The sequence below is a fragment of the Tachypleus tridentatus genome, chromosome 13, assembly GCF_004210375.1.
Source record: "Tachypleus tridentatus isolate NWPU-2018 chromosome 13, ASM421037v1, whole genome shotgun sequence".
Lineage (NCBI taxonomy): Eukaryota > Metazoa > Arthropoda > Merostomata > Xiphosura > Limulidae > Tachypleus > Tachypleus tridentatus.
Window position 1 is genome coordinate 122,152,758 of NC_134837.1, and position 24,481 is coordinate 122,177,238.

Sequence of the window (24,481 nt, forward strand, 5' to 3'; positions counted from 1 at the left end):
GATGTTTAAGTTATAAGGGACAACCTTGATGGACCAATAGGTCCCTAGTTTTCTTTAAATGGTTCCCATGGCAACCTTTCTTGAATGACTGATGTACTAATAAAGAAAAATGAACATTTAAGAAGTTATTTGAAATAAACTTTTTATAACTATTCATTACATTCAGTACAAAAGAAAAAAAATATTTTAATCAGAGTATTCTGTATTTTTATGAATACTTTCTAAAATTCTGTTAGCTTTTCTACTATTCACAGAGCACTGCACTGATGGCTTGCCTGGTTTATTCACCACTATATGAAGATCATTCTCTTCACTCAGATTAATTGCCTTAGACTTACACAAATTCTGCTAATTTGAGGGTAGTATGGTATTAAAATTATAATACAACATATGTAAAGAAAGGTCTTGATTCTGGAAATGAAGGCACTAGTATTGTTTTTAAAAATGATATAATAATACATTCTTATTAAATTTTTAAGATCATAAAATGATTTGTAAACAGTACATTAAGTTTTCATTTTACAGTGTTATAGTTAAATGTAACACTCTTCAAAATATATAATCATTTTGCAGTATATTTAAGCTTATCAATGGTAAGGTCAGTTGCTGCTCAGTACAAAAAAATTGTTTTCAATTTTAACAAATCTATTACTAGTTATATGTTGTTGAATGTCAAACATAGTTCCTTGAGAAGAAAACTTAGTCCTCCTTCTATCATATTCTCAATTTTTGCTAAAAGACCTTAAAAATGTGAGTACACCATTGACAAGTATACATGCCACCTTAATGTGTAATGTCACAGAATAAATTTAATGTAGAACCTCCATGTGGATTAAACATTGAAATACATATTAAAACTGTCTGAGAACAGTCTTTGCTAGTGTTGAGTGAACTGCTTTTGTAACTAAAATTGAATTTAATGATCAGTGTTACAGTGTGAAACCTAGGAGCCTACAGTGAGGGGAAACTGTTAGGTGGGATAACTACATTTTACAGTACTTGTTTTATCACATCCCTTGAAATTTTTATTGTATATGTTAGGCTCACTAATGATTAGCTTTGGCTGGAAACGAAAGTTGGACAGAAGATTTCCAAGGAATCTTCGGAGGTGTTTACTGAAACTTCATTGAATAAAGATGAGGAGTGTTATGTTCCTGATGATGTGGAGTGGCTGGACAGCTTTAAACGCCACAAAGCTAATCTTCTGGAAGATTGTAAAAGTAAAAGTCAGAGACTAAGAAATGAAGGAATTGTTCTCGCTGATAATGAAAGGTACTGTTTGTTTTTAGTATAAAAAACATTATTTAATTTTCATTTCACACCCTCTCTGAAGCTCTATTTGGCTGTGCTATTACATTACATCGTGGTGCTCTTGAAACTATAAAAGGAGATTGTAAATGGCTGTCATTATTTATATGCAAAAGAAAGAAAGTAATACACGGTTTTCTTAACATTACACATCAACTGCAGGATGGTATTTTGGTACAGGTAGAGTATAATATATCCAGACAGGTTTTGCTGTACCTTTGTGTATATATTCATCCTTGTTACCATACTATTAACAATCATAAGTTATACATGGTTTTCTATTTATGTTTAAATAGTAAGCTGTTGACTCTTTTACTGATCTCTTCATTGTTCAACAATGTTTTAAGGCATTTTCCTACTACTGCATTAATTCTTTAAACCTATATTATTTTGTGTATTCTGCCAGAAATATTTTCATGATTTTATTAATAATTATCATCATATATAATATAACTGTTTTTTTTATTAATTTCATCGATGACTTACATTTCAGCCAAAGAGATATAAATATTATTGGCACTGCCATTGTCCAGGCCAAAAATTGGGATTTTTGATGAGGTGCTGGTTGGTAGCATCTGCTTGGGTTTAAAGTTAAGCTAGATTTATGGGGTTTTAGCATCCTTTCAAACTCACCATATAGGAATTAATGATAATTAATTTAGGTGTGTGTTAATAATAATAATAATAAAATGATTGCATTTAATTTATTATCGTACAGCAGATTAACTGGTTGATGACCCAAACTGTACTCTGTAGCCTTGAACAGATGGAACTGCTGTTCACAGCAGAGGCTGCAGACAATCAGAATGCATTAGGTGTCACAGATGATGATGTTTACTATTAGAATAGTTAACTGTTACTCTAATGATTGTAAGTTGGCCATGCAGCCAAAACTGATCAATTAAAACAGTCTCACTTTAGGACTGACAGTAGGTTCTTAGTTGACTTGGTAAACAAACTGACTTTTTTTATAGATCATATTCAGAGATGTAAATATATGGTAAAAATCTGAAAAGGCTGAATAACTGGTGACATGGTCAAACTGTGGCCTGAAGTAGGGCAATTTTTGGCTAAAGCATAAAAGGTTGCATGAAACTAAATATTTTTACAGGAGATCTAATAGACTTTTAATTACAACAATTGCTGATTTATCAACTGATATGTTATAGGATCTTTGAATAAAATATTCAGCTTTGTATCATATTAAGTCTCAGAGCTGTGGCTTATTAATAAACCAATGTTTTTTATGATTTTGGGTTTTCAGGTGATTTTACAGCCTCACTATGAAAATCCTAAGAGAGATAAACTTGGTTTGAGACAATTTTTGAATTCTTCAAATTTTTGAATTTGAAATTAATTCAGTCAGTGTAACAAATTTCAGCCTTCTACCACCATTATTCTTGCAGCTTTAAGCAGCCAAACTTGCCCGAAAATGAATTTGCCAAAATACAAAAATATTAATTAAATTTTACAGGGCTGTAAATCAGAAACTATTAGAGATATTGATCTCATCTTTGGCAGTTTTTCATTATATGGGTAGATGAGCACATGTGAATTTTTTCAAGGCATTCAGAGGTGGTCACCTGGAAAATTTTCCAAAATCTGGATGATTTGGCATGGAATGACCCAAAATCTAAGTACTGGTTGATTAGTCAGTCACATTTGGTTTCTTTGAATTTCATGAAGTACAGAATTCCAGCTCCACTTTTTATCATTTGATACTTCCTTTTTTGATTGCTCTTTCCCATATGAGTTGAATTCAGTTGCTAAAGTAGGTGTAAATAGCTCCTAAATTTTAGCAGTTTTGTTTTTTTTTGCTACAGGCACGGAAGTGTAATTGCATCCTATTGGTGCCTGTAACAAGTAAATTAATAATTAGTTTAAATCTGTGCCTGAGAATTATTACAGAAGTCTTTGTTGAAACAGACTGAAGATACCAGTTATCTGTAAGAAAGAGGACTGTGTATCCCAACACAACCTGAACATGTATTTATGGTTAAAGGGCACTGCTTCGTGTCATGGAACAACAAATGATGATTGAAGTTTAGTGAAATTTTAATATGTAGTTTGTTTGTTTCTGTGCACTGTATTTTTAATCACTAATCAAATAAAGTTAACCAATCTATAATTACTTTCTGTTCCTGTCTTAACAGCTAAATGCAGGAAACATTGCTAGGCTTGAGCCAGCCAATTTATAATTTGACTGTACATCAGATTCTGCATGTAAAAATCCCAAACACCTGAACCTTTGCAAACAAAACATGTAATTTATTGTCTAGAACTGTAATGGCACAGTTATTTTGTGCAAATTTGGGGAAAAGAAAAAACAAACAGGTGATTAAAGACCATGGTTAATAGAGATGCAGATATTAAGAGGCAGTAGTGTTGCCCCATTTCCCACCACAAACAGCAGTGTAGGTAGGTTAGGTACTCTGAGCTCATGAGTTTTTGGGCTGTCTTCTAGATCTGAAAATATTTGTTGAGACTTGATATATACACCTTACTGCTATCTTTGACAGATGATAATTTTGGAAAATTACATTATAATGGTTTAAAAGCACATTTCTGAACTATGTCTCTTTTGACAAGGGTGATGAGCTATTGTTTGATCTGTGTTGATTCATGAGAGTAAGCACATTGTTGTACTTTGTGTAGATGCAATAGAAATTAGATGTGCAGGTTTGGCCAATAGTACCTTTGTCCTATATATCTGTGTGGCTATCAGCTAATACTAATTATATTTTTAAAATTTGTTGTCTATGTAGGGGTAAATATAGACATTGCTAGCTACTTGAAAATATGTAAGGTTTTTAAAGTTTGTTAATTCATTTTTCACTTTTGTTGTGATTGATAGTACTACTATCAGCATGATACTAATAAACTGATTGATGTATCTCTGATAATAACTTATTCTTAGTATTAAGCTTTATACAGACACTATTTGGAAGTAAAACAGCTTCCATAAATCACAAGATGCTGCTGTATCAATACGTGCAGTGGTGGCTGTGAATATACATGCAATTTCCCCATATCAATTTGTTATAAATTATGTTTCCCAACTGTTCTGGACCTTACAACTGACAAACATGTTTGTGCAGATACTGGGAGGCCATTAAGAAGTTGGATGAAGCCATCCAGCTTATGCCACTTGATGAAAAGTTGTATGAAATGAAGTCCCAGGTAAGATTGTTAGTGTATGTACATTGCAGTTGAGGAACTTGTTGCACATTTCAAATACTAAGTCATTTTGGTTTCTCTCAACCTTTTTATAATCCTTAAGTTTCTAATATCTGTGTTATTTTGCAAATCAAGAACAAATTGTACTTTGAAAAAATGTACAACATTTATTTCTGTGAAGAAAGTAGGTTTTCACTTTGTTTGTTTGTTTTTATTTGACCAATAACATGTGCAAAAACAAAATTTATCTAGCATACATTATTTTTGCAGAATTACTCCTGTAACATGTACATGGTATGCAGTAATTTTCTTGCTTTCAACCCATATTTTGTAGTATGTTTATAATGCTGTCTTAGGTTTCATGTTTTTTGAAGGATGCTAGAACTTGTTCATGTATTTGTTAGCAGTGCAGAAATGTTTGTGAGTTCACGAAGAGTGATTGCTCTTAAGAGATAATCTCATACAGTCTTATTTTAAAAATTCTCAAGTTACTAGTAATTCAGTGATGACAGTTGTCTACCATAGACATTTACCTAACTTAAGAATACTTAGAATAACACTAAATAACTATGCTGAGCCACTAATACCATGTCATCTTCATTACGTGGTAAAAACACCTAGGTCCAAGAAGTCTTGATAAAACTGAAATAGAAACCCTTATAACCCAAGCACAATCTGAAGAAGAAAGGTCCACCTTCCGAAAGCCTCGAGTTATAAGGGTTTCTATTTCAGTTTTATCATGTAATCTTCATAAGTGTAATCATAACTTATTAAACATTTCTCAAATGTTGTTGTACATATTCTAATCAATAAAATTGGATGAAACAAGTCATAAAGAAAATGAAGTGTTTTGTGTGGATTGTTTCAATTGTCAGTGTCTATGGTAGATAGGAATAAATTGTGGTTTGTGTAACTTTTGACTAAATGGTGAATTGATTGTTCAGTAGGCTAAGTTGTGACCTCAGGAATCAGATAAACTTTCTGTACTGTTGGCAGCCTCATTATTCAATCTTTAAATACACCTTTTTCATTCTGAAGTTTTAAGGAACGAAGTTCATAGATTATTAATGTGGACTTTTTTGGGGGATGTTTGTATGCTTTATTTCCTGCTTCTGACATGTTTTTCAGTTGTGCAAGCATTAACATATTGTGTATCTTAGGCTTTAATGCAAGTGAATGAAGTATTTCCTGCCGTTCAAGCAGCTGAAAAGGCAGTAAATCTTAACCCTGTATGGTGGATTGCATACCAAACTTTAGGTCGTGCACAGTTAGGAATAGGAGAAATAAAACTGGTAAGTTTTAAAATTATTCATGACTACAGAGATGAAGTACATAAAGTGTTTCTTTTATTAATACTTCCATTTTATTATTTTCACTAATTATATGATGCATCCACTTAAATTATTTTTAACAGTAATTCACTTTAGTACTAAGTCTAACCCATTGTTTAACTGTCATGAGTAGTTTTACCTCACGTTCTATAAAGTATTTTGTGTTAAATAAAAACAATATGGTTCAAGTATTTAATGATGGACTAAGTGCAACTGTATTAAGATATCAACTTTGAATAATATCAGAAGTAAGATGTTTACTTCTTAAGTTATTGTTAGTAATTACTTAGTGATTTATTTTTGCAAATTACTTTATCTATAGAAGCCACAAACTTGATAGAGTTGTAGGATGTTCTTACATAATTAGTGGAGCTTCTCTGTATAGTGTTGTGTAATTAATTTACCTTAGTTGACAAAAAAAAATGTAAACTAAAAAGTTTCCTAATCAAATTCTTTTCATGATATAATTTACTTTACTTACATAACTCTTGTCTTTATTGTATACAAGTTAAATATGAAATAAAAGGAACTATAAATTGTCATTTGATATTGTTCAGATTTTGTAAGGCATATGTATGATTGGGATTTGGAACCAAATTATAAAGATTAGAGGACAGAAAAAAAAATTCTGACTTAACTGTTGTAAATTCTGTATGTATACTATATCCAATACACACAAAATCAAGGAAATTTGCTCCTACAAATCTTACTTATGTATATGAAGTGTTTACTCTCTCATTTAGTTTAATAAGATAGGTGTTTCATGTTAATCAAGAATTTTTTACATATATGTTTTTAGCTGTGTGTGTGTGTGTGTAGTTTTAATAATAAAACATTGATTAATGGATGTTTACATTCCTTTTGTTGTAACTGCCACTTGTTCTGGATTATTCCTACATGGAAGGGATTGGCAACCCTTCAAAGAAGAAGAACCAGTTTTTTGTACTTGTCCAAGACTAAAACATTTCGAGAGCTGCAATATACCAATAAGGTCTAATGTAAAGAAAAGGTTTCGTGGTGAAACAGCAGTAAGTCTTTGGATTTACAACACTAAAATCAAAGGTTTTTTTCTCTTTGCTGGACATAGCAGATAACCTGAGAGTTACATGGTTCTCCTTAAAGACCTGCAGGTTGCCAAGCCCTGCCCTGTATTATTACAAGCACTTTCTTATGAGACAGATTATAGTATAGGTATCTTCCACTGGTAGGCCAGGTGATGTCATGAGGTTATGTGCTTCATTTTGCCATGTGAATGACCATTAGTGACATTTGCACTGAGAGAGAGTGTTTTAAATTCTTATATATAATTTTATACTCTCCCAGTCTGGAACAAGTAACTCTTAATCTGGAAAGGAGTGTGGAGTCAGGTCTCCAGTAATGTGCTGTTATATTGTTAAGTGCATCAGTTTGCCTTTGAATGCTTTTCTTAATAATAATTACCTTTCATTTTACTTATATGTTATGTCTTGTCTCTTTCTTCAAGTCAACTGAAACTTAGAGAATTGTTTTTACTCTGAAATATTTCCTTATGTTTCTCAAGATGTATGGGTACAACCATTGAGCTGAGGTAGTCATTGCACTCAAATATTTTTAAGCTTTTGAAAAACCATGTTTATTTTCTTTATATTTTACTGCTCTTTAATTAATGACTGTTAGTTATCTTATTAAAATTGTTTTAATATCAAGATTTTGAAATTTAGTATTGACCAACCTTTTACCTGAGTGATCTAGTCGTAGAATTATTGATGAGTTCCATTTAGACAACTATGTTCTAAAAATCAATTAAGAATTTTCAGAGGCTTGATTATGGGTATGGGAAAGATCTACAAGTTTTTATAAAAAAATATTTATCTCTGTAATTTAAAAATTTATTATATTTGTGCTTAGTATTTTTTGTGTAGCTTGTAGATTATTAGTGACCCTGACTCACAGGTACACAAAAAATGTCATGCAATTTGATTAACAGATCATTTAGTAATCAACACCTAGTTTCGTTTCCCTGTTTTTATGTTTCTTCCTTTTCTTTCTTGAGTTTTGCCCATTTTTGTTTTTTCAACCAAAACATATTCCTCAGTTTTCAGGATCTCATAATTACTTTGATACCTTTCAGATAATATATCTATCCCCACCCCACCCTGAGCAGTTTATCTCACTAGTTATTACTAACATCTACACGAACCTCAAGATCAATAATTGGAAGGTTAATTTACTTGTGTGTCTAGTTTTAACATCATTGATACAAATATCTTTTTATACAGGCTCTAACTAGTTTCAGCAAAGCTTTCCACATTAATCCAGTTGACAATGAATTGATGGAAGATGACCTAAAGTACACTCACAGTCTAGTGGAGAAAAAGAAACAAATTGAATCAGCTCAAAGTTATGAAGAATACCTGTGTAACCAAGCTCTTGCTGAAGCCAAGAATATGGTATTTGATGAAGATGGTGTTCTTATCAGTTTCAGAGAAGATTCAACAAAGACATTTTCAAGGAATGTAAAAAATGATCTAGTAAGATGTCGATTTTGAGACAGTGATATAATAAAATGACTTTTTTTGTTCTTGGTTTTAAAATATCTACCCTAAATTTGATGTGGTAAACTTCTGACTTGGAGAAAACTTGCACTGAGGACAATTTAGTGAGTTGTGAATTTGAAACCACTTGAAGTATCATTAGTAAGTTTCCAAATGGGAAACATTTGAACTGGTGGGATTTATTACATGTTGATTTTGTACAATGTGTATTTGAAGATAGGTTTTATCATGAGTTGACAAGTGTTTTGTAAATAATATATACCAACTGTAAACAAATTGTTTTTGTGTATACCAGCTACTAAATTCTGAGTTTGTTATTGTAAGAATAGCTAGTTACAAAACATCAGTTAATAATCTACTTTTTTATACAAGACAACAATTTGTAAGCATAATGAAATATTTTAATACATACTACATGTTTTGACAGAGCATCTGTCTTCTTTAAATATGATACAAACTCAAATAAAGAGGTTTATATACAGTAAATGGATATAATGTTATGCCAATAAATTGTGACAGAGTGATTACCAAAAGGAAGGTCATAGGTATTGGGGGAGTTAGGTGAATAAACTTTGCCAGATTTTATTAATGTTACTAGGACCATTTGAATGGCTTAAAGATAAAGGAAGAAGAGGAAATAACACAAACATCTTGTGGTTTATGTTACTGCTAAAGGAAAGGCTGTAGTTAGTGTAGAATTGTTTGCAGTTTTTAAGACTGGTAAAAGTTCTGTCTATAACATCAGGACTAAATTCCCTAGTTATAGTTACAACATTTTTTTTTAAAATGAAGTTTTGTGAGTACAGAATTATGTTGCACAGTTTATGAGAGTACAGTATGTAGAAATATGACCGGTGGTGACTAGATCTTTGGTGTGGATACAGCAGAATGTTTTGTACATGTTGGTGATTGTGTTAATTTTCTCTTGTAATTTTAGAATCTAGAAAGGAACAGTAATATTTTAGATTCTATTTAGTATGTAAAGGTTATAATAGTTGATTTTATGCTGTTTAGAACTTCATCAAAGTTGGTACACTATCTACCATGTCACAACATGCTAAAGATATTGTCTCTCTAATGCAGTGAAATTACAGGTTTTTGTGTTTGTGAAAGAATATCCAAAACATTATTTGAACTTGGACATCCCTAGGTCATTAAGTAGTGGAAAAGGGAAGATACCATGGTTAAACCATAGTTTTGTTTGTAGAAGGTATCTTTACAGATAAAGTAAATGTTGACACAATATTTAGTTAAGCTAGTAAAGTAGTTTATATCATTAGGATCAAGGTCAGTCAATTCTTTGGTAGGTATTTGGATTAAATTATTATTTTGTTTCCCTGAAGGGGAATGAAAAATAACCCCGGGTAGTCAGAAATTCTTCTTTCTCTTCACCCCACATGCAGCTGAAGTTAATTTAGCACATAATTTGAAACTTATTAACTGAACTAGAGTGAAATTTATTTACTGAACTAGAGTGGTAGAAGTTAAAATTACCTTGGTTGCTGTTGACAGATTTATGTTCTTTTTGATACGAGTTTGTCAAAGCTGTGAAAAGGGGCTTAGCCGGAAAGCATGTGATGAATCAGGTGAGAAGCTGAGCATACATTCACTCGACGATGTGTGTTGGTGTAGTTGTGGTCATGACGGAAAGAGCAGGGAGATGCAAAGCCAGCACGTCAGCACAGTTAACACACCTGACTATAGTTTACAAGAATTTAGATACTTATAGATGGGCCTCTTTTCAGGGCTAGGATCAATAGATCCATTGAAACTGAAATTTTGCTGTGTGGGGAAAATGGGAGTATCCTGAGAAAACACATTTTTGTGGCCAGGGTGCCGAATAAAAATGCTCCGACCATGCTGGGAAGCAATCTGTAGAGAAAAAGATACAAGGATTAACAAATACTAACATAAAATAACTGGGGTACATATCAAACACCAAAGACTAGTGTTAGAAGAGACATGACTGGTGTAGAGAGGTGACGAGGTTAGGTTCAAGAGGATCATTGTTGGTAGTCCTGCTTGGTGAGGTCAGTATCAACCTCTTGTTGGTTAATAATCTTGGGTTTCCAGAAGGCTGTGTGGATGTTGTAACTAGTAGAGTTGGCTGAGTTTCCTGTGGAAGTTTACTAGAGACTCTGGTGACTTGCTTGTTGTCTACTTCAGTCTGGATTGCTTGTTGATTGTTGGTGATATTTGTTTGAGTTTATTCGCTTATTGTACAGAAATGCTCAGTATAATTTGAGGTGTTATATATTAATATCCAGAATTATGGTTTGAGTGATATTTTACTGTAGGAGTCAGTTTGAGTACTCTTGCTGGTTGACTGTTTCTTGAGCAGTGGTGGATCTGTGAATGGCTTTGGTGAGTCATTAGTTGATGGAGTATTTTGTGGTTGACTGGGAGTTTTGGGTATCCTTGGTTTGATTGAGTGACAACGAGAGTGCTCCACACTGAAATGGAATATGTGATAATAGCATCTGTTGCATAGAATGGTGTCGGTTATTGTGTTTTTTGGGTAGGTATTTGGGTTAACTTATTATTTCGGGGAACGAAAAATAACCTGGGGCAGTCAGAAACTATTCTTTCTCTTCACCCCACACTTGGCGAGAGTAAATTAGTCACTTGATTTCGAAACTTGTTAACTGGACTAGAGTGGCTCATTATTTATTGGTCTGGAATGACAGACTTAAATGACTTTGTGAAATTGTCAGATTTGTGCGTCTATTCGAGGAGCATTGGAACTAGATGTGAAGGAGACTCGCGAGCTGGAGAGAGAGCGAAGAATGCGGTGAGAAGTTCAGTACACCATTCATAACCACTCGAAGAATTCCTTGACATAAATGTGGTCGAAGTGAAACAAGCAGAGAGATGCAAACCCAGTACGTCAACATAGTTAAAACACATGATATTGGTTAACCAGAGTTTTGATGCTGTAATTATGATTATGATTTGTACTAACTGGCCTCTTCTCAGGGCTTGGATCTATAAATCCTAGGAAATGAAGAATTTTGATGTGGAGGAAATGGGAGTACCCTGAGAAAACCCACTTTCACTGGTGGGGTGCTGAATAAACAGCCCCACCAGTGTCCATCACTGAAAGTGTAAAGGCATATATGATTAGACATTAGAGTTTACCTTCAGGGCATGAATGTAGTTGTAGGGAGAGAGATATTGCTGCCAAGTTCATGGGGTGGCTGCTAGTTGTGGAAATTATCTTGTTAATTGTGTGTGGTTGCTTGCTTTACTATAGTATTTAGATGCTAGATAGATAAGTCTGTTCTTGAGAGCTGAGATGTTACATGCTTTGTCAAGGCTGGCTGTCTGTGTGTAACTGGGAGTCAATATGTGAGTCGAATGGCAAGATTCTGGGCTTGTTGCAATATTTTAAGGTGGTTGAGGGGTGCATTTACAGTAATCATGTTGCCATATTCAATGATTAGCCGGATGTAAATCTTGTATATGGTGAGAATCGTTTTAGTTCTACAACCCTTGATGATACTACTGATTCTTCTGAGGTAGAAGATTCGTTTGCAGACTTTTGAGAGTATGGTTTTGAAATGATCAGTCCATGTTAGTTTCATGTTGAATGTGATGCCAAGAAATTTTATAGTGGGGGAGAATTTAAGCTCAGTGTTCATCATTGTCAGTTTGACTTTAAAGATGGATTTGCTTTTTCTGGAGATTTTTCATTTAAAGATCATAGCCTGAGTTTTAGTCTCATTAAGCACAACCCACCAGGTGTTGCACCAGGCGGTTATACTGTTGAGTGTGGATTAAACTTTAGAGGTGATTAGTAGGGGTTCTCATGACGTACTCCATACTGCTATGTCATCAGCATATTGCGATGCATAGGTGTACTTAAGTTTTGGTAAAGGGATATCATTAACATATATTACATATAAAAGGGGGCTGCGTACTGAACCTTGGGGAACGCCTGCTGAGAGGTGAGCAATGTGGGATGTTGCATTGTCAATTCTTACTTTAGCTGTTCTGTTGTCTAAAAAGCTAGATATTCATCTTGTTAAGGTGGACAGGATGTTGAATTGAAGAAGTTTGAACTTGAGGCCCCAGTGTCAGATTGAGTCAAAGGCTTGTTTAATGTCTAAAAATAAGCCTACTGTGGTGTGGTTTTTATTAAATCCTTGTATGATGGATTTGGTTAACCTTACTAAGTGATTGGCAGTTTGTCTTTTTCTACAGGAGGCGTCTTGTATTTCAGAAAGTAACATGTTACTCTCCAAATACCATGTAATGCGAGCAGTTAGTATTTTTTCTAATAATTTACCAATGCTGTTTATTAGGCTAATGGGTCTGTAGTGTTTTGGATTATTAGATGCCAGGGTAGTTTTAGGTATGATTTTAATTATAGTAGACTTACATTGGGTCAGGTAGTACCCTGAGTAAAGTGAAAGGTTAAATAAGGCTGCTAGATGATTTATGAATGAGGTATAGACTTTTTTTAAAATGATGTTACGTATGCTATCATTGCCTGGGTCAGCATTTCTAAGTGTTTTGATTGCTAGTTTGATTTCGACCTGTGTAATGGGTTTGGTGAGTAGCTGAAGGTCGGTGAGGTGAACACTGCTGTCACGGGATAAGGAGCATGGGAAGTTTGTACTGAATAACGTTGGATTATCTTTGATGAAATTCTGGATTGTGTATAAATGGTTGTTATGGAAGAATGGTGAGTTTGGAATGATGAAAACCTGTTTGTAGTAATTGGCTAATAAGTTGGCTTTTTTGAGGTCACTGGTTGCTGAGCTGTTGATGTGTTTTAAGTTGGGAATGCTGTTTGTTGAATTGCTGTTGCATATGTTCTTGAACTTTCTCCAGAATGTAGCTGGATCTTTGTACGAATTGTCTAATGATGTACATAACTCAGACCAGTTTTGTTCTTTTTGTTCATTAATTTGATGCCAGATAAGGTTATTGATTTGGTTAGCTTGGTACAGTTGGCTTTTAAACAGATTACGGTCTGTTCTACAGGTATAGAAATAAAGAGGTTTTATGTCAAAGAATACTAAAATGTCTTATTTTTAGTATTGTTTGTCCTAACATTTTTCTTTCTGTATATCCTCACTCAAGAGAGTTAACCTGTTATTATGTTTGGTCTGAAAGGAAATGGTATGGTAGTAACCACCAGTATTTTCATGCACTTTGAAGTAGTTGTTGTTGTACTTCAGGAAGTATTTTAATTTTCAACCAGAGGTGAGGAACCTTTTTACATTGGAAGGCCACATTTTATTTAACCAGATTCTATTAGGCTGCATATTGATACTTTATCATATACATCAAAATGTTATGTTTTTGTCCACAGATTACCTAATTTTAATTAAAGCCTGCTGTTATATGAGAACTTTAAACAAAATAAAAATGCAGAAAAGATACATTTATTTATTTGAAAAAGTTGACAACAGAACTAATAATAAGTGGAAAACTTAGACAACAAACCATTTTATAACTTTTTGTGACTGCTTATTGCAGGATAGAAATTGGATATTTGGTTCCAACATCCTTTAACCAAAGCTTTAATTTGTTTTCCACATTATTATCTGTCACCTAAGATTTCAAACATGTTTTAATTTGTGTAATAAATGAAAATGTTGATTCACAACAGTAGGTTGTGCAAAACAAGATGTAGACATGGGTATTCAACAGCATTTTTCCATATTTTAATGGGATCCTTCTTAGTGTCAATTTGAGCCTTCAGAATGTGATCTTCTGAGAGCTCAATCAATTCCATCTGCAAGTCATCACGTGCTTTGGAGACATTAACCAGGTGTGGTTGAAAAGTTAGTTTCAGTGTGGGATTGTGTTTCTCAAAATATACAAACCTCTCATCGTATTCTTCAATCAGGAAGTGTGGAACAACTGTGTATTCTTTCATGTCACATTTCCTTAATGATTTGATTATATTCTGTTCATTGATTACTTACGTTAGTTCAGGAAAGTGTTCAACTGAAAGTTCCAATTGGGTAAGGAGTTTTGAAAAGGTCAATATAGATTTAGTTTTACCTTGCAAAAAAATATTCAGATCATTCTGTTTTAATATTATATCACACAAAATGCAGAATTTATCCTGAAATCCTGTTTTGACAATTCACATGGTTGATTAAATTCCTAAAAAATCTTGTAACTTGTTTCATGAAGATAAAAGTTTGGTAAGTATTTGCCCTTGCAGTATGTCAGATCCACACTGAATGTTTCATCTTCAAAATGAAGCATGTTGTGAAATTGATGATGACATGATGCATTTGCTCTAATGTAGTTTACAATACTAGTAACTTTATTTAATGTGTCACTTAAACAGTAAATTTGGCACAGAGATTCTGCTGATGCAAAAGACAGTAAAAGGGGATCACAATATCTGGCAATTCATTTGTAGTAACAATACAAATCCGTCACATTTCCTCATGTAGAAGGTGCATCGGCTGTGTGTACACTTACTAAATTACATAAATTTAATTTCACTTCTTGGCAGTTTTCTTTAAAGATATTGAAGATGTTCCATGTGTCGTCACCGTAAGGGTACCGAAAGAAAGTAACTCCTCATGGCAATGAAAATCTGTAGTTATAATAATGAATAAAAAACAACTTGTGTGGAGTCAGTAAAGTCAATGGATTCATCCAAGGCAAATGAATAATAAATATCTTTGACATATTATATGAAGTTCTGCTGTTATATTGAGAGCTAATTCATGTTGTCAATCAGTTGTGGCCCTTCTTGAAAGTAGTAGTTGTTTGTACTTATTCATCTTATCTGAATCTAAACATCTTACAACTTCAACAATGCATTCTTTTATAATTTCCAAATTGCTAAAGGGCTTCCCTCTTCTTACCAGTATGTATATACTGCTTTATAAGTTGCTTCAGTGATTTCAGTTTCTGATTCTAACATCATTTTCAATACTAGCTACTGCTGGTGCTTTACATCTTTCATTTTCTTAAGTGTAGACCTTTGGGATATTCCTTCCAGTTTAGCATATTTGTGGTCCTTATGAGTTACATAATGCTGATATGTATTGTATTTTGTCACTGCAGCAATTATAGAGTTGCAGAGCAAACACATCATTTTATCTTCCACAGCAACGTAATATTGCAATTCCCATTCTTCATTGAATAGACTGTTTTCTTCCTTCAGCGTTTTTTCCTATTTTTTGACATGATTGGGTTACCAGTAAAAGGTTTAGAAAATGGTACACAGATTGATTGAAGATTCAGTTTTAAAGGAAACAAGTACTGGAAAATAGTGACACTATCAAAGAATGGTCATCAACTGACAGCAAGGTGAATCGATTGCTGCTAAGGAAGACCACTTCACCAATTACTGAGTTGCAACAAACACGGTATGGCAGTATATGTAGTTCCTTTCTTCTTGCCCACTTAGGACTATTAAATTACTCTGGAATATCAGAAAACTGAATTATATTCCTCTATTTCTATTGCACTAGTATTTCATGTATAATTTAATTACAGTCATAGGTGTGAGTTGCCACAGTCATAAACTGCTCTTCTAGTAATTGTCTCATCCTTTTGCCAAAGTGCACTCAAGCTGGTTCATTTACTTTAGAACTCACTTTGATGGAATAAACTGTACTTCTTGTCTCTTTTAAAACTCTGACAGCAAAGTATCTTGATTTGAATTTTGAAAGTTAAAGTCAGTGTAGGGCTGGTGTTATAGAATTGTAGCTTGCAGTGAATTTGTGTTGAGTCTCTTTCTGATAGCCTGATATTTAGGGCATGCTTTATAACTTGAGGGGTATGGATCTTTACAATTAATGTATTTTACTTCATTTTGCTGGTTGGGGTATTTTTCAACCTTGTGTGAGATAGACAGTCTGACACACCTCAGGTTAACAATGCACTTGGGATTTGAGTGCCCAAATCTTTGGTGTTTAAAGAAGTGTGAATTGATAATCTGGCTCCTAGTGCAGTGGTAGGCTAGTGAATGTGCATAACCTTTGGGCTCACTACATTTGGGTGACCTTATTTCTTTTAATTTCTTATCCACTTAGGGCTATTACACTGCTCTTCTAGTAATCATCTGTTCCTTTTGTTAAAGTGCACTCAGGCTGCTTCAGTTATTTAGAACTTACTCTAATGGAATAAACTGTACTTTTTATGTCTTTTAAACATATTAACATATTAATTGTTAATCTTATATTACCTGTTGGGCCTTTCACTCCTGCAGCAGTTAACTTTATGTTTAACTTTTCTTTGGCTGAGCTTGTATTTTCTGTGACATTCCTTTCTCCTTTTGCTCTGTCTGCCTGATGTTCCTTGTATTTATGCATTTGTCACTTAATCATCTGCTTGCCTTTTAGAAATCTCTATATCCTCAACATCAATGATTTATTAACACAATGTATGATTCTTACCAAATTTCATAACTAAACTTGTCATAAGATCTACACCTTTATTGATTTTAGCTCTCTTGTTATGAAAAACTAAACAATCAGTGGCTGTAATTTCTTGTCACTATTAGCATTGCCTCCTACAAGGATAGTTAACCAATCCTTTGAAACCTTGAAGTCGGGTACAGTCTTTTCAAGGACAGTAATGCATGTCCTAGAAGGCATGCATTTCCAATAGAGCCCAGTTTCATCAACATTAAGCATCTTTCCAGGATCATATCTACCTTCAATGAGTTTTTATAGTTCCTCCAGAAATGTTTCTGCAGTATCTATGTTTTGCTGGATGACTGTCCTTGAAACCATATCATGCCTGGAATCTGTAAAACCATCTATGGGTAGCCTTGACTGGTTTCTCTCTACCTCTTTCTTCTGTAAGCTCCTTATTTCAAGCCATCATACAACCTTAACACTTTCTTCTGAATGAGAACTAAGTGTATTAGTGTGTTCTTGTGTGAAGATCCTCAGTCCATAAAGCCAGCAGTCATTCCAATTTTTCTATGATAACTCATTTTTAGTCCTGCAATTTTAACCTTTGAATGGATCTCAGAATGGCTGGTACATACATTTTTATTCTAAGTGGGTTTCTCATTATCAAGAATAACCAATGAATGCCTTAAAGTATGCTTAGCTTTATTTTCTATTTGTATTTACTGCTATTTATTTCATACATATTTGTACCATTAAAACTATATATTTTTTGCCATGCTTCCCAACGTGTTATTGAAAACAATAAATTAATAATGGTGCAGTGCTTCTTAAAGGAATGCAAAATAATTGTTACATTTTCATTTTTGGAAATTTACTGTGCAGTTTAAAATTACCCATCGTAATTTGGCTTGGTGATGAGGATGTTAGAAAACATTTTCATCTTTCAGCCATAAGGATATTATAATATGACTATCAATCCCATTATACATTGATAAGAAATAGCCAAAGAATTAATGTGGGTTGTGTTGACTTTCTACAATTTTCAAAATTACAATAAACTCAGATAATTATGGATGAGCATTGCTGAAACTTAAACAAAAAACAACATACAAACTGTGTTAAGTCATTTCTAAACATAAAATGAAATTAAATGTGGACATTAATTTTTAAAATAACTAATAATATATTTGTACTGATTACAACATTTTGACCCATGGTTGTAACCATTACAATTAAAACTTACCTACCGTAAAAACATGTTGCTAATGCGTGTTTGAATTTATTATTTAGTTTCGTTGGTTCCTTACCAAATATTAATTTTAAATCCTTTTAGAATGTTTGAAACAAAATGTTTTATAAAGGTGATATATTGATATTGAATAATCTAGTCTTGTCTTTAAAGATTAAGGTAGATATAGAAATGTAATAGCCTTAAAATCACACGTCATAAAACGTAGACGATTTTTAATTAACTTACAGGTACATATAAGAATCATATTAACAGAATCAACTAGGTTACAAATTTTCGTCAGTACAAGTGTCCCTTACTGAAATTATAATTTAATATCATAATATCACCATACATAATTCTAATTCAGAATTTGTACTACAGCAGTTGTTTCACTGGTCTGAATATTTATATGCAATTCCATTGATGTCCAAGAAAAGTCAGTTTTATCAAACCAATATAATGAATAATGATTCTAGAAGCATAACGTATTTGTCGGTTAGTTAATAACATATACGATTTAAAGATGTTCAAAATGTTTGTTTGTGTTGGAAACCACTACGGTAATCAAAACAACAGCAAAAGTTTAATATAAAAAGTAAGAGACATCCTACTTATTATTCTTTGTATGATTGTTATTAATCTACGACTGACAAGAGTTCTTTGTTTTGTGACTGGATTCCCCACCCCACTTTAACAAAAATCTAGCTGCAGGTCGCCACTGTACTAGTAAATTAACAAATACCATTAAAGTATAAACATTTTGGTTAGTTGTTGATTATGTGATTATTTGATAGAAGGAATTCGAGCTGTGTTTTCAAATCACCAGACATAATATCTGAATAATGTTAATCACCTCTGTTTGAATGCAAATAAAAAATATATTCCATTTTCTGTGAGTCCGTCAGATGTTTCTAAGTGAAAGTTAATACAACCTTATATGATTTACTATAAACTGAATCACAAATAGAGAAAGAAATATTACTATTCACACTTAAAATATAATTTCTTTTACACCTTGTACTATATATTACTGCATTTTTTGTCATACTACACATGTGGCTTCATCAGTGCAACACACTGTGACATGAACAGAAAACGATGTCATCACATTGCACGTCAGTTAGCACTAATTGGCCACCGTATTTTATTTGCGTTCTCTCACTATTAATAACTAGTTCATTGAGGTTTGAGTACCAAATAACTGGTTCTTCTCTCGCTCTTTTAAAGAAAAACTTAGGTTTGATTTTTGAAAATAACCTAAGAACATTTTTTAAATCAGGGCTTCCTTATGAATGATGTTTTGGTTGTTTTTTTTCTTTCACTGGCAATAAAAAATAAACCCTGAGGAAGAATATTTAGATTGTCTTTTGTGTGCAAGATTAAATATATGATGTAGTAGAGGTATAGTTAATAATCTATAACTAACTTGAACCATTTGAACATGCGTATCTTAATGATAGAATTATCGGTTCACATATAAGACGATAGATGCATATGTCAAAAGAAATTGTCGTTTAGTACACTTTCAGGTGATGGAAGTGTCACCTCAACATTGAACGCAGCAGACAAACAAGCCAACAAAAAAACAAAGAGATTTTGAGTTTTATGTATATATATATATAAGTAAGTGTTTCGGTTCCACCACTGATAAACGTTTGGGAGTATAAACAGTTTAACTTTTTGCACATGTTCATAGATCTTAACATATGGCTAAAACTTAATACGAAAAAGAATTGCTCTTGAGTAATTTCAATCTCTTAATGTTAATTGGTATTGCTTATAATTCAACGAGGGTGATTGAATTCCTGGCATTATAGTAATTTAGTCAAAATCATTAATTAAAGGTAAATAGTTCACAGACCTCCAAATATCTGGTGAGTTAAACAAAACAAAAACGAACACAAACATTATTATTTGAATTCTCTATTAAATAACGAAAATCAGTTAATCTTCACAGTTTCTAAGATTTGGGAATATTTCATTTGAAAGTGCACAGTTTATTCTATCAAAGTATGAGTAAACTTTGTTTTATGCATCATTTTTTATATATTTCAAAAAAATGTTACAATTTTGTTTTCATTATAGAGTTGCCTATCACTACAACAGCTCTGGCCATCATAGGAAAATGTGGATATATTGGTGCCTATCTTGCCATGTATCAGCAGGCAACAGAACTCTACCCAACCCCACTCAGAGCTCTTGGAATGGGAACTAGTGCCACCATTGCCTGAGTAACAACGATTTGTGCACCTCACATCGTCTATCTGGTAATATTTTCTGGTTCAGTCTTTGTATTGTAAAATACAAGACGAATAACATAACTGAAAATTGAACACTGTTGAGAGATATATCATAAAATCATATTTAAATCTTGTTCAATCGGAACTTAAGGCTATGCATATTACATTAGTCAAATAATTGAGACTCATTTGTATTTCTTTTTTTCTCCTATAATTTTAGAATTTATTTTATCAACAGATAGATCTTTCGTATCAAGGAAAGCATTGATAATTATGATTTATCAGATTATGCTTTAAATAAAATAATTTAATTTAGACAGAAAATATTTTGTAATGTGAAATACATGGAAGCCCAAAAGAATCTTTCCTTTTTTTAAATGCAGTAATTAATTAACTAAGGATACAACCATATAATTTTCAACATCTTGTATCCCAGCGTAAACAATTTTTATTAATACCTCAGTAGACTTCAAATTATGTGCACCATTAGGGTTCTCACCACGACTTATCAATATTCTATTTCAGTCCACGTTCACTGCAAGAGTACAGTATTAATTGCATCCGTTTTCCTGGTCTTTATTCTCGTGATGTTTGCTATAGATGTGCGATATACGATATGCTTAATATAACCCCATAGTTATTTCATGTACAGACGTTTTAATTACACTGCACAATAGTCATTTTCTTGGTCACTGGAAGACAAACAAGACTTTTCTTGAATGGTTGTCATATTACTGATTAACAATATAAAAAACAAAGAGAAATAAATATGGTTGGTTTACAAGACATAGAAAACTCTATGGCTGTATTTTCTTGGTTATTAAATTTTAAAATAGGAAAGATAATTTTGTACCATCTCTCATTTCATCCATTACTAACTATCGATTACTGTATATTTTGCATCAATTATACCGTGTTTACTCGCTTATAAGACGGGGATTTTTCCTCGAGATTTCGGGCTCAAATTGGGGGGCTCGTCTTATAGACAAGGTCTACAGACATAGAAAATAAATTTAGTTCACTCAGTTTATCAGATCGTTCCTCAAATGCGGAATTTCGAATTCCATTGACGGCAGTGAGGATGATGAACTTTTCAGTGAGTTTATCGGCGGCAGAGATGACGTAGAGCAGGAGGAGAACAGGAGGAATGTGACCTCTACGATGATGGATTGTCCGAGGAGCAGTTTTATGAACTGTTTGGAGATAGCGACAACGAATAATTTGAAGGCTTTTGAATTTCATAACTTGCATACTGATTTGCTGTGTTCTATTAAAGTGCAGTTTGCGTAAACTCTTTTAATACTTTGAAGAAATGTGGTTTAAAAGTTAGCATAAACGTACTTTGATACTGAAATATGTTGAGATAAGTTTTGTGCGTTAGATTGTTCTTTGTTATGTGTTTTAAATATGAATATTTATCATACAGTAAATAAAATAGTTGATGAAATTCCATTAAACGCTTGAACACCGAGTTTGGATTTATTCATTTATTTTCACTTTTCTATCTCTTCTATTTTTCTCCTTCTAATCTGAAATCGAAATATCGTATACGAAACCCAAAATTAGGTTTCTATTCATTTCCATTTTTTTCACTTTTCTCTCGTTACCTGCTTTCCTTCCTTCGTCTTATAAACGAGTCTAAACAGAATATCGACAATCTCTCAGGTGAAGTTGGGACCCGTCTTATAAGCGAATCGTCTTATAAACGAATAAAAACGGTAATCACTGCATGAGAATTATCTGAATACTTCTTTTCATTGTTATTGGTAAAACAACACTAAAAGAAAAAACAGACATTTTATTTTTCATTACACGTCACAAATTTTTATCATTATTGAAGAACATTTGTGAACGAAATTTCAATCGAGGTTTCACAGTGGTTGTTTAGAAGAATTTGTAAATATGCGAGTCATTAAATAGTTCATAATATTTTCACTAGGGGAGATATAAACGATATATTCCGTGTTTTGTTGTTGGAGGAATTTGTTTGGTAGCATCATTTACGTCGTCTTTCCTTCCTGAGACACTACAGTCTAAACTACCACAAACTATGGAGGACGGAGAAGAAGTTGGCAAACAACAAAAGTATTTTTCTTGCCTTGGGTACGTCTTTAAAATAATGTGTGTTTCAGTTTCCATGATGTTAGCAATATTCATAACTTTGTTCCACGATCGTTTCCACACCACTTTGCTTGGATTATGACTCTTCTTTTCTCTCCTTTCATTCCTCTACTTTACTTACTCGTTCCTGATAAGAATTGACTCATACTAATGTACATGACAACACACTATTTATAATAAGTAGCACGTATATTTAGAGATAGGTTTTGATTCCTAATTGGATCTTGAAGTCTCTGTACCGTTTGAACAAGAAAGATAGCCACTTCTCCAAATCATTTTCTAATAATTTAGAGTCCTGACCAAAACACGGTCTCTTTCTCATCTTTATCAACTCAAATCGATGCTTCTTAGACTTAGCCTTAGATATTAGGTTTTGTATAACAACATTCTTATGTATAATTTTAACTTTTCTTACAAATAATAAACTTTTTATCTCTTATCATTATTTTGTAAATTGAAATCTTCAAAATGAAATCACAGAAATTCTAGTTAGTTTTGTTTACTCTTATCTAATAGAATAAACATAGCTACATTATTACATTAGTGTTCTTTTATATATTAACAACTTTATTGAGAAAGTCTTTAATAAGTGTATTTTCATGAATAATGCTCAAGAGTCACAGGTAGACTTCTGAACCTCTGTATTAACGTGAAAACAACCCTATGATTAAAGCAATAAAGGTACACAAATTTAAATAAATAAACATCATATGAACAGCTAAGTAAACAAGTTAAGATGTAATTAAGAAATATAACTTTTAATATGTTTAATAACCGCTCTTAATTTCTTAGTTATTATTTCATTATCTATTTCTTTTAAAATTATCTATTTAAATGTTTAAGACTGAAAGATTTATCAAAATGTGATATTCTGTGAATATTTACTATATTTTTTCATAATTGGTGGATGGTTGTATTTCACTATTACAGTTTTTAAATTTTGATGAAGTCATTAAACTTGTATCTACTAAGTTATGTTTCTCACAAGTAAAATACAGAAACAACTTTCGCTCATCCTATTGGTTGTCTCAAATACAAAAACATAAATTAGAGAAATTTGTAAAAAAAAAGTATAATATATTAATAACTTGGAAAAGGTTAACAGATAGACTGAGTTAGAATTCGTAGAATAATAACGTTCATTCTTTCTCAGGTGTTTTATAAAAGTGACTCAGTAGTTTAACACATCTATGTCAGAAAGTCTTCGGTGTAACTTTGTAAACAAATACAATAGACTCTGTGTTGTTCGTTTATCAGGATATTTTATACTTCGGATACGTTCTTATGATTTGTTTTTATACAGACTACACAGATCTAGATGTGGAGTTAAAAGAATTGACAAGAAGAAAGTCGGTTCTACTGTGGAAGAACAAGATCTGGAACCTTTACCAACTGTATAATCTTGACGTTGTATTTACTCAAAAGTTGATGAATGAATTTTCTCATTAATATTAGTTTTAAGTAAACTTTTAGCTTAATTATTTTTACTTACGTAAAATAAGATATTTGAACATATTTTCTTGGAATGGCAATAATGATTCTCTATAAGTGTGTTTACTAAACGTTTATTTCTAAATATTTATTCAAACGAATCTTTACTTCCGGAGCCTGAAACTCAAACCAAAAACACCTTAATTAGTCTAATGGTGGTTGTAATGTTGATTCTGCTAAATAAATATAATTATAGAGCAACTAGCGTGTGAACAATGAAATATAATAAGGGTGACTTATTTTACATAAAATATTTTCGTAGCTCTAACACAAGGATAAAATAAGAAAATCGATATTCTGATCAAAGTAGAAGAATGAGTACCTTTATGTGACTACAAAACTGATATAACTCTTGGGGAATTAAAGAAACTATGTTTTATTTTCTCCCTTCATATTCAGCGATTATTGTGATTATGTGTATTTTTATAGGAATTAGAGGACATTGTAGAATGAAATATTATACTATAATTATATGTGTAGCAAAAACAACAACTATTTAATGATTTATGATTTTAGTATAAAATATTTTATCACATTATTTTAAAATTTAAACGGATATATAACTTCTCATCCCTCTACTTTACAAGTCCCTGTCAAGATACTGTTTGTTAACGTAATGAATAACACGTATATTAACGACAATGTTGAAATATAAACCTACATGATACAGGGGTTAGGGGAAGCTGGATTTACCAAAAATTAA

General features: G+C 32.5%; 1 pseudogene across 1 annotated transcript; it reads left to right on the top strand.

Moving 5' to 3' along the window:
- The first annotated feature begins 1,049 nt into the window (after positions 1-1,049).
- Positions 1,050-24,042, top strand: LOC143240919 (uncharacterized; annotated as a pseudogene). The gene is made up of 7 exons (XR_013022046.1): positions 1,050-1,272; positions 4,407-4,488; positions 5,646-5,777; positions 8,075-8,326; positions 20,012-20,193; positions 22,106-22,269; positions 23,591-24,042. The product of XR_013022046.1 is annotated as an uncharacterized LOC143240919 (transcript).
- Positions 24,043-24,481: the final 439 nt, after the last annotated feature.